The sequence below is a fragment of the Hesperophylax consimilis genome, chromosome 10, assembly GCF_061612785.1.
Source record: "Hesperophylax consimilis isolate HC1 chromosome 10, BYU_Hcon_1.0, whole genome shotgun sequence".
Lineage (NCBI taxonomy): Eukaryota > Metazoa > Arthropoda > Insecta > Trichoptera > Limnephilidae > Hesperophylax > Hesperophylax consimilis.
In genome coordinates, this window is record NC_142845.1 from 32947024 (window position 1) to 32959623 (window position 12600).

A 12600-nucleotide genomic window follows, 5' to 3' on the forward strand; every position below is an offset into this window, starting at 1 on the left:
ACGGACCGCCCGTTTCTGCACAGAGTCAAGGGTTTTTTTCAGGTATTTTGGGGCTCCAGACCAGAGATAGCTGCCAAATTCGACAATAGGGCGCACTTGCGATTTGTACAGGGTCAGCAGTTGTGTACTATTAAAGTATCTGCGGGCCCTGTACAGTACGCCCAGCTTCTGAGAGGCCAACTTTACTCTGGCTTCGATGGAGCCCCCGTACCTGAGCTGGTCACTTATAGTTACACCAAGCATATCAATGGAAGGCCTGTTCGGAAGATTGCTTCCGTTGAAGGAGACTAAATTATCATTTGGATCCCTTTTAGACGTAATCAGACAGGATTGGGTCTTTGAAACATTAAATTCGACGAGATTATTTTTACCCCAGGAGGAAATACTCTCGAGATCCATTCAAACCGTCCATTCTCTGCTTCAAAGCCCTCCGAGCCGTTGGAGTTTGTGTGCCCTTTGGGGGCTTGTCAAACAAAAAGCTATCATGAACTGTACTGTCATCCGCGTAACAATGAATCGGTGCACATGTCAAAAGGTCATTTATGTGCAACAAAAACAAAGTCGGAGACAGAACCGATCCCTGTGGGACGCCAGCATTTATGGAGTGCGAGGAAGAGGTGAAACCGTCAGCAACCGCCTGAATCGACCTATCCCTTAAAAAGTCAGCAATCCACGTACACAGGGATGCGGGAAGTCCGTAAGAATGCAATTTGTTGACAAGTCCTCGGTGCCAGACCCGGTCAAAGGCCTTGGATATGTCTAGTGCGACCGTTTGGGTCTCACCGTGACGTTCCAGGCACCGCCCCCAAACATGCGTCACATACGCGAGAAGATCACCGCACGAGCGGTTCCGCCGGAATCCGTATTGACGGTCGTTGATAATTTTGTTCTTCTCGAGGTATGTTTGCAGTTTGTCGTTGATAACACGTTCCATCACTTTGGACAGAACTGATGTGATCGCTATGGGGCGGTAGTTGGCCGGGTTGGAGCGGTCACCTTTCTTGGGAATAGGGTGAATTACCGCTTTTTTCCAACCAGAGGGCACAGTGCCACACTTCAGGGACATTTTGAAGAGCTTTGTCAAAACTGGAACTATTTCCGCAGCACACCTCTGCAATACCAGGGCAGGTATTCCATCAGGTCCACTAGCTTTGTTAACATCGAGCCCCCGTATTACTTGGAGTACATCCCGATGCCGGATCCTCAGCTTTTTCATATAGAAGCCGCAGTGAGGAACCGACGGCGGAACAGCACCTCCGTCGTCGAGGGTCGAGTTTTCCGCAAACATTTTCCCTAATAGGTTAGCCTTTTCGGTGGCGGTGTTTGCTAGTGAGCCGTCAGGTCTGGTAAGAGGTGGCAAACTGGGTTTGCAAAAATTTCGACCTATTGAGCCCGCAAGCGACCAGAATGCTCTGCTGCCATGCGGGCAGGCAGCCAGCTTTTTGCTGATCTGCAGGTCGTGTTCGAATTTGACCTATTAATGATTCTATTGCATTCCTTTGCCGATTTGTTGTATGCTGATCTGCTTTCGGGCGTTCGAGATGTGTTGTAGGCTCGGTAAGCCGCGTTTTTTCATCGTACTGCTTCGGAGCATTGTCGACTGAACCACGGCTTTGAGCCCACACCAGTTTCTTTAGTAGTCGATTGTATGAAGCCATCCATCGCCGATTTGATGTCTTCACCAATCTCCTGGGCACATCTTGAAGGGTCCGAAGTCCGAAAACAAACAGCTGACCACGGAAAAACATTGAAATGGGCCCGCATACCGAACCAATCTGCTGACCTATAGTGCCACACTTTTCTCCTCAGCCTCTCATTGGTTGGTCTAAGGCAAACGGGGATTGATGTCGTCACTAGGCAGTGGTCAGATGATCCCAGAGGCGCTGTGACGTCAATCTTATAACCGTGTGGCACAGTAGTTAAGAATAGGTCTAACAGATTGGAGCGGTGAGTCTGGACATCAGGAACCCTTGTAAGCTCCTGAACCAATTGCTCTAATCCGTAGCAAATGGCAAAGGATTCCGCCTGTCGGCCAGCCGAGTCCGTTGGGCCTGAGAACTTCAACCATGGTTCGTTATGAACATTGAAGTCCCCCAAAACAACAAACTCGGCCGAAGGGTAGCGGGGCAAGAGATCATCAATAGTATCGCTCAAATGTTTGAAGAGCTCGGAAGTGTCTGATGCTGTCTATGCTTCGGTGAGCGGTATAGACATGCGTAGAATTTTTCCGTACTGGCAAGATTGACGCGCACCCACATTACGTCGAATCTGGAGTTTTCCAGACTCAATAGTCGTATACAGTTGACGTCAGCTCGACTATAGAGGCAGACTCCTCTTTTGAGTCGGAATTTGCTTGCGAGGTTAAAGCCCGTGCAGTCCAGATAGGAGGAGTCTGGCGGCTCGGCTATCTGAGTTTCGGATAGGAAAAGAAGGTTGGGACATTGGGACAAAAGATGGTGATGGACGGAATTTAAATTTGTGTGCAGGCCGCGAATGTTGGCAAAATTTACCAACAGTTTTGGCCCGCACCGGGGACGCCTGCTACTCGCCGCTGTAACGATGTTACAATTGTTGTGTTGTATGTTCATGAATTTAAAGTTTTTTTTTTTTTTTGTAAGGGTAGGAGGTGAAAGGAAAGGTCTGGAAAGGAAAAGTATGAGGGGTGGGTAGGAATCTGGGGTTCAGGCTGTCCAGGAGTGATGAGCGTTTGGTTCCAGCCCACCCACTGCGGTGCTAGGCGATAGGCTGGGAGAGTCCGGCTGGAGAGGGCATCCAATGCGCCCCAAACGCTGCTGCTGGGTCCCCTCCGGTCACGAACCGGCACAACAGCAGTGGCGGGGTTTTTTCACTCGCTGATGGGGCAGCCCACCCTTAGTCGTGAGCCTGAGGGTCGGGCCCCTGTACTATCGAGCGGCCCGGACAGCGGTAACCGGTTGTAAAGGGTCTCCCTCAACCAGCATCTCCCAACCGGCCCGCCACGCAGAAGGTGGGCCGACGCACCCGCCACCAAGACCCGGGCAAACCTTAACCCATGAACCCAGGCACCCCTGCTAAGTCACCAAACGTAGCGAACCACTTGGGGTGACCTGTGGCAGAGGTGTTGGTCATCCAATAAATGGTTCTCAGGGCGGCGGTACCCATATATGTTCAAATATCGATGCTATTGCCATTTCAATGGTATGTCCCACAAGGAAATAATTCGACCCCAAGACATCGACTTGTGCTGAGTTCACCGGCGCAGATGTGGAAAAAAGTTGGTACGAGACAAAATTAAGTGTTAAGAAATGTTTATTTTAAATTTGTCATATAGACAGCAAAGCAAGCTGTACACAGTGTCCAGGAACTCGTGGTAAAGCTTAATAGTTGGAGTCGACTATGTAGTATAACTTTTTTGATTTGAGCTTTCGTTTTTGAGTAAATCGAGTCTAAATTTTCAATGTTTTAGGTCAATTTGAATAAAAAATCGTTCACTCGGGGTTTAATACCATCTGTCTTTAATAATGTGTTGATACGCAGACTCGGCCGCAAAAGTTTTCTAACCTCTTTTAACCGTAAAAAAAGAAGAAAAAAATCGAAAAGCTTAGATCGAAAAAAGGGTTCTCTATATTATGATACAGATTCACAAGTTTCCCGCTTGTACCACGATTTTCTGGATATCGTGTTTATGGAGTAAAAGTCGCTTCAGTGACAATGTTCATATTTTGCACAGCCAATAATTCTGTAAATTGTTCACATTTATTTCTTAAGAGGAACGACTGCTTGACCTTTTTCGTCATCAAAGAATTCGATTCTTCGTTTTTTTTTAAATCCACTAATTATTCAAAATTAAGTATTGTTTTAAAAAAAGCCGCGCAGTCATTAACCTCTCAATCCTCGGAAGTACATTACTAGCCACAAACATCATATTCAATTAGAACCTCTCAAGAACAGATCTGACTTGGGCGTCCACACATAATAAGTTAGTACGGGTTCGAGTCCCGTTGGCGTCATGTATCTTTTATCAGGAGATTTTTCAATGTGGATGAGTGTTTCAGGCGAATAATTATTGCTTGTAAAATAATTCTTACTAAACCTTTTTTCTATAATGTGATAAATGTGATTTGTTCATCCCTGGAAATAGAACTTATTATTCTTCTCAGTTTATTTTAAATATGTAAAGTTAATTCCACAAATAAAATCCAAAACATTTTCAAAGAGTATGATTAGAATTGGTGGGATTTTTTCATTAACGGTTGAAAGTTAAAGTTATATTTTTACGTTTTTTATTATACAAATAGCACAAAGAGTGAAATAAAAGTTTTCTTACTAATTCCCCATACAAAAGGAATGAGTTTTCTATATATCGAATTCTTTCAAAATTATGGATGTTTCAACTGAAAGTTTTTTGCTAAAATTTTCATGTTTGAAATTAAAATATTATTATTTAGAAATACTAATGTTTATTTCAATTACAAACATTTCCAAGATAATTATAATCAGTTTTTTTAAATGGTATTTGTTTTGAAGATTTCTTTAAAACCAAGAAATATTTAGCACATTTAAAATACTCCGAAATTCCATTTCACCGTATCGCTGCGAATAATGAATAATTTAAAGCCAGAAGGGTTAAACCAGGGAATTATGGGAAGCTACAAGCCAAAAATGTGTAAATTCTTGGTATAACTAATATTGTAGGTAATAGGCATTAAAATCGCTTGACAAACGGAGTCTAGAAATGTTCGCTTTCAAGCCAAAAACTGGTTTTTATTTATTTTGTAAATAACTTTGTAAGAAAGAAAAAAAGTTAATCAAGTGAAACTGTCACAAAAAACTTAGCTATAATACTGTATTTTTTAAAATTGTTGCCTTTAGGCGTTCATACATTTCTATTGAAAAATGTTTTTTTTAGTAGTTTACGTTTATATTTTTAATTGAGTAATTTATTTTATTATTTGTATTCTACTCAAGCGAAGCGATAGTATAACCTTCAATTTATCTACAGCATATTTTTTGGTGTTCACTATGTATACCAATTCGTTATAAAGATTAATCAAATTAGCGATTTAGCAATAAGCTTCGCCTTAAGCCATTATTAGGTACTGTTGTCCTTTTGGACCTTCTAGTTAATACGGAAATTATCACTACACGTGTAATTCTAACAATTAATCAAAAAAAAATGTTTTGATGTTATCGCGGGTGTTTTTAAGTATATCTCTTTGGATTAAACTGATTACCTAAGAAATGTCGACCACCTGTGATTCGCGATAAAACTCATCAAACATATTAATTTTATTTTCATCCATTTAAACGGCACATGAATCTTTTGAGCACACTTTGGTACCTAGGTTAAAATGTTTTCTACAATTTTGTGAAGGATGCTATGTAGTAAATATATCGTGTGCGTGTATTATTAGAAAATCAAAATTTAAAACATTTGGAAAACTTGGATCATTTGTAGAGTGCTGTTTATTTTGTAAATAACCACCTCATTACTTTGAGTGCATTAGTGATAATTTTATTTAATTGTTGAAAGATAAGACTGAAAACCTTACAATTATAAATGAAGTTAGAGGTCAAGAATGTGATTGCTTTTTAAAAGCTTGTGTTCCATTTATGGTTTTGTCGCCTTCAGTGACACTGACAGAAATAACAGAGATATCTTAGATATCTTACACACCTTGAAAATAAGTGAGATATCTTAGATATCTTACACATCTTAATGTAAATAACTGAGATATCTTAGATATCTTATACACCTTAATGAAAAAAGCATAATGAAAATAACTGAGATATCTTAGATATCTTACACACCTTAATGAAAACACCATAATGAAAATAACTGAGATATAATAGATAAATATCTTACCCACCGTAATCAAAACAACTGACATTTCTTAGATATCTTACACACCTTAATAAAAACACCATAATGAAAATAACTGAGATATCTTACACAAATTAATGAAAATAACTGAGATATCTTAGATATCTTACACACCGTAATGAAAACAACTGAGATATCTTAGATATCTTACACACATAAAAACTCCTTAATGAAAATAACAGAGACATTTTACACACCGCAGGGGAGAGGGTACGTAATTAACAATTTGATTTAATATTAAATCAAATAAAACACTTTGTTTATTAACCACGACTTTATTATTATTACATCTACCGGTTTCGCTACGGTCGAGCTTCATCAGGATGTGAAATATAACTAAACACTAAGACAGAGGTGATGCGTATTTATAGGAAAACAGAGGGAGACAGAATATAATACATTATAAAAGTGGGAGGAGTCAAATATTACATAGGCATAGTGAAATGAAGATATATAATAACAATTAACATTTTTACATGAATTATACATATAATAATACATTTTAAAGACATAAGAAAAAGCATAAACTTATTATTTAAGAGTGGAAAGGATTCTGGGAAACAAGTTAAATATAGGACTATAGAATGTGTTTTTTTGATTAGATAAATTAACTTGTGTATTTAATAAATGGTCTGATAAGTTACTGTTTATAGATTTCCTGATTTCTAATGATTCTAAATTGTCTAACCTAATGCCTATACTATTTTTATGTAAGAGGCTAGTACCTGTTATTTTATCAAATCTATGGTCTGCTGATATTAAGTGGTTGGCGAGTTCCGAAAAACCTTTACCATTTAAACAACGTACATGTTCCTTCACTCTGGTGTTTACATTGCGCGATGTTTTACCTATGTAAAAGGCGGGACAATCACTACAGTTGAGTTTATAAATACCCGAATGGCTTAGTATGTCATCCTTGTCTTTAGTATTAATCAAAAATTTTCCTAGGGTATTGTTTGTATAAAAGGCAGGTTTAATATCTAAAGGAAGGTTCCTGACGCTTTGATTTGAAAAATTATTTATAAATAAAATCCTACGCCAGTGGTGAATAGGGGTGTTGATATTAATTGGCGGAATACTGCTATATAGAAATTTGTTTGTGGAAATATGTTTTTGTTTTTTATTAAGAATTTTATCAATTAAGGCCGAATCATAGCCATTATTTGCTGCTATTTGTTTTATTATTGATAATTCATTTGAGAAATTATTGGTAGATAGAGGGACGGAAATTAACCTATGTATCATTGAATGGAACGCTGCATGTTTATGGGAGATGGGATGATTAGAAGTATTGTGGATGGTTATAGTGTAGGTCGGTTTTCGGTATATGTTAAATTCAATTCTATTATTTATCAGGGTGAGCGTGAGGTCTAGAAAATTTAGAGAAGCATTGACACCTACTTCTAGGGTAAACTGAATTTGGGTATGGAAAGAATTTAAAAGCTGGAGGAAGATATTTAACTGTCGATCCGTACCTGACCAAATACAAAATATGTCGTCAACATATCTTTTCCATATTTGCACATTTTTTAAGGAGCGGCGATTTACAAGTAAAAATTTTATTTTCTAAATTATCCATAAATAAATCCGCGATTAAGGGTGAAGTTGGAGAACCCATCGCCAATCGTAGTCTGGTTATAGATGATGTTATTAAATTTAAAATAATTTTGATTTAAGCAGACATTAAACAAACGAGAGAGGTCATTACTAAAGTCACATGGTAATTTAGAGTTAGACAGTAATTCACTAATTAAAGATTTACATTCTGTTGTTGGGATATTAGGGAACAAGTTCACTACATCAAAAGAAATGAGTTTACTGTTACTAGGAATAGTTAGGTCTTTTAAGTCGTTAATTAGTTCTAATGAATTTTTAATAGTATGTTTTGGGGAAAACACTTTAGAATTATTGAACACATTAGTAATAAATGATGCTAATTTAAAATTTGGTGACTCACAGGAAGAAACCACAGGTCTAATAGGGGTGTTAGCTTTATGGATTTTTAGAACTCCATATAACTTGGGGACTTTAGGGTTTTTTGTCAAAAATTTTACTTGGTTATGTGAGTTATCTATAAAGATTGGAGTTTTACATGATTTTAAAGCATTTTTAACATTATTGAGGAATTTATTTGTTGGATCTTGTGATAGGGTCTCCACATTACCATTATTAATGAAATCACCCATTTTTGAATGATAATCACATTTATTCATAATAATAACAGTATTTCCTTTATCGGCTTTAGTTAGAATTAATTGGTCTTTCTCTAACTTTTTACGAATGTTTAACAAGTGGCGTGTTTCTGGATTAGGCATGGGTTTAAATTTCGGTATTAGATTTTTTAATAAATCAGCACTTTTATAAAAGAACGGGTTTGGACTGTTATGCAGGGCGGTCTCTATGTCGACGGCAACATTTTCAACTGCGTCGTTGAAACTGGTTTTGTTATAGTTTAAATTATATTTTAGGCCTTTCGACAGAAGGGCCAGTTCATCTGGAACAAATTGTGTAGACGACAGGTTCTGCACTCGATCAAAGAACTGGTGGTTTGTATCAACAGGTATGTTATTGTGGATATTATCTACGAGGCACAAATTTTTTAGTTTGTTTTCTAAAATTTCACGTTTTTTAAAAACTTTTAAGGATGCAAAGTATCTGACTTTATCGTCAAACATATCCCATTCCACTGGGAAAATGGTAACGAAAAACGAAACCGGTAGATGTAATAATAATAAAGTCGTGGTTAATAAACAAAGTGTTTTATTTGATTTAATATAAAATGTCGAACCACAAAGTGATTGCTTCCTACGAAAAAAAAAAAAAAAAAAAAAAAAAAAAAAAAATTGATTTAATTATGTATTTAGTAAACTGAACTAGGAACAAATGAAAAATATCGGCGTCTGAAAATATATAATTGTATTTTATGCATTGTTTGAGTGTAGGCAATATTTAGCTTCAGGGAGATATTTTCAATTTGTATGGGTATTTCAGGCGAGTAATAATTGCTTTTAATAATTTGTTTAAAATATATTGTTATTAATTTGGTTTTCGACTGCTGTACATGTTTGTTTACCATTAACTTGGGTTCCCCTTGACATACCTATTGACGATAAGAGAGAAAAGATAAAAAATATGTAATTTCAGAAATGCTAAGTATTATCATTCGTGATATTTATCAACTCGGCCTTGAATGGTGTACAAAAATGATTTTTGTAAATCTGTTTTTTTTTTAAATTCCATATCTATCTATGATCAAGAATTAAAAAGATTTTACTATTAACAGCGGTTACCTGTTTTCTGCAAAACGCATAATAGTTTTATTTACCATTTTCATGTATTTTTTAAATTTAATTCTTTAGATTTGCTTTGAGATTTTCACGGCCAAAAGAGGGTAGCAAAAAATGGCATAATACCCCATAAATAAATAACCTTAATGAATTGTTTATTTTATATAAATTTTTAACGACAGTACAAAAAATTTGGTAGGTCGATTAATAATTTAAAGACCAGTACGAAAACACTTTGACCCATGTTAATGGCTTTCCAAATATCTAAATAGTATAAAATAAAGTCGTAATCCACGTCTGTCTGTTTGTGCGGTTAGTTTTTTCAAACTACGCTTCGGATTTTGATAAGATTTTCACTATCATTTAGAAAGTTTCTTTCTTTCTAGAATTCACAATCTCAAAACTTTACTCCAAATCATTCACAACCCTGAGCAACGCCGGTTACACGTTAACTAGTTAATGATAAAATTCACCTAAAAGAATTGTGAAATCTAGATTTAAGATGAAAACGTTTTTTTATGATTTCATAGTACTTTTACGTGAATTTGTACGCTAGTGAGAAGATTTTCAGATTGAAAATAATTGCTTATTGCGCAGATTGTAAAAGAGTTGAGCCCGGAATATGTAAAATAATTGTTTATTGCGTAGATTGTAAAAGAGTTGAGCCCGGAATATGTAAACTAATTGTTTATTGCGCAGATTGTAAAAGAGTTCAGCCCGGAATATGTAAAACAATTGTTTATTGCGCAGATTGTACAAGAGTTCAGTCCGGAATATGTAAAATAATTGTTTATTGAGCAGATTGTAAAAGAGTTCAACCCGGAATATATAAAATAATTGTTTATTGCGAAGATTGTAAAAGAGTTCAGCCCGGAATATGTATTTTGCGCGTTTTTCCACATTTTTTAAAGCTCATCATTGAATTTCTTATTTTAAAATTTTGTTGTTGGAAAACATCTTTTTGCAAAATGTTAATTGCACCTGCCGATAAAAGTTATCAATCAAACTAAATTCATCAATTAATTGCCCCTGATTAATCTCCATTTTCCTAGATTATACTAAAACAATCAACATTTATAAAATAAAATGTAAAAAAAAATTAAAAATTTATTCAGACTGTTTTTTGCGTTCGACTTGATACAATCAAATCAAAATGCTGAAATATATTATTTGTTTAGTTCTTTCTTTATTCACTGTAAGTATTATTTTGCTATCAAATATTTTTTACTCATATTATTTTGAAAGCCAACAACGTCAATTATTAAGAATTTTTTTCAGTAACAAATTTTTTTTTTTTATTGGTGCCCTTTTTTACTCATTTAAAGTACGCTCTAGCGTGTTTAAATCGCACTTTATGGAACGCGCGTTTTTTAAAATTACCATGGCAACATCAACAAATCAACAAAATGTGAAGTCTAAATGTCAACTTTCAACTATAAATCCAACTATTAATCTTATGTGACAGATTTCAAATTAATGTTTGTGTTTTTCATTTCCATGACAACAAGATATTGTGATGTCACATCACGAATTCATTAATAGTTCTTATTTCCAAATTTTTAATAATAATAACAATATTTATGTTTTCAAAGTGTACCAATAAAAAAAATAGTGTAAAGTATTCGTGGATAACTGGTCTTTAAAACACTTGCTTTATTTCGAAAAATTTGCTTGCGCGAAAAATCGCGCGTGTTTTAAAGACCTGTTTATCCACTTATACTTTAATATACTATTAAATCTCTATGAATTCTATATTTAATTTTTTGATTTGAAAACCTTTTCTTATCATTTTGCAACCAGCGAAATCAGTATTGTGAAGGGTCACACTTTAGTTTTGATTAGAAATGAGCGACTTGCTGGTTGAAACCATGAACCTAAAAATCCCTGAACAGAGAATTAATGTGATTTCGTATGAATGGCATTGAAGCTAAAGCTAAGGTGAGAAATTGCCTGGCAGCCATCTTGAATGAGAAAATTTTAAATGATTTGTATTCAAAGTGGTGCATAATGAACTATTTTAATTTTAGCCGTTAAAACTCCATCAAAAACACACAAATAGAAGTATAATAGTTAATTATGCACCACTTTGCATACAAATAAAACAAAATGTCATTCAAGATAGCTGCCAGGCACTTTCCCCTCACCCTAGATTTGGCTTCAATGCCGTTCATACAAAATTGCATTAATGCTCTGTCCTGGAATTTTTGCTTTTAGGTTTATGGTTGAAACACGTGCTTGTAATTGTACCCTCCCCCATTTTCCCAGAAACAGATATATTTTCTGTTAGGATTTTTACAATTCAACACACGCTCGTATGGAGCAAGTTTTAAAGAGTTGTAAAATAATTTAATTCCCACGTTTTCAATGATAATACATTCGTAGGTAAAACAATAGAAATATATTTTCACTAAAGTTATAAAAATATTATTGATCAATATTAATAAAAGTTACGTTTCTGGACAATTCGATAATTCTTATCTAATATTTATTCAAATAAATACAGTTAAAATGTTAGTTTCAGATTAAACGCTATTATATACCTGTAATTATGGCAAGCCACAAATTGAATATATTTTATAAAAGACGATATTAATATATATGGATATATTGCTATTTTTTAATTATTGATTATTTTATACAGGGCCGTTTAGTAATTGAACACCACCGCCAGAGCTCTTAAATTTTGTTTTTGACACAGATAGTTTATATCGATTTGATAAATAAAGTTCACAAAGAAAACCCCAAAAAATTGTATGCTATTAAATAGCTGATATTTACCTTACCCACCAACGAATGTTTTTTTTTCAAATTTATCCCGAAAATTCCAAAATCGGATACGATTTAATCGAAAATGAAAGCCCAAATTAAAAAAAAAAGTTGTAAGCTTTGCAGAAATAATTTTAATTTACCGTTTTGTATCGTTTGTTCAAGGTTGCTATCTCCAATGAATTGTATACCTTCGGTTCAGTCGGCAACCCTTTTGAAGAGGAAGATTGCTACAGAGCAGGACTCGTGTGCACAGATTGTACTAATAGAATCGTATGTGTTGAAATCGGCGAAGGTGACTACGCATCATACCCCTCGACCCCTTGCCCGGCAGGCACCACGTGTGTGAATTCTACTGGAGCTTGCACAGCCAGTCCAAACCCACCCTGCGATATTGAACCGCCGAGCGATAACTACAAATTTGTATGCCGCCAAGCCGGCGTGTTTCCTGATCCCTTCGATTGCCAAAAATATCACTTGTGCGCACCAACGAACCCGCCCACATCACCGCCAGATGAAGTACGCGCTGAATCTATAGAATACTCCTGTACAGGTGACCTCTATTATGACTCCAGAACGTCACTCTGCCGTAAGAAACTGATAAACGGAACTTGTCCTGATGTGACTGGCACTTGCAATGCTGTAGGAGATGTCGGAGTCATTGCCGGCAACCCCGCTCTGTAC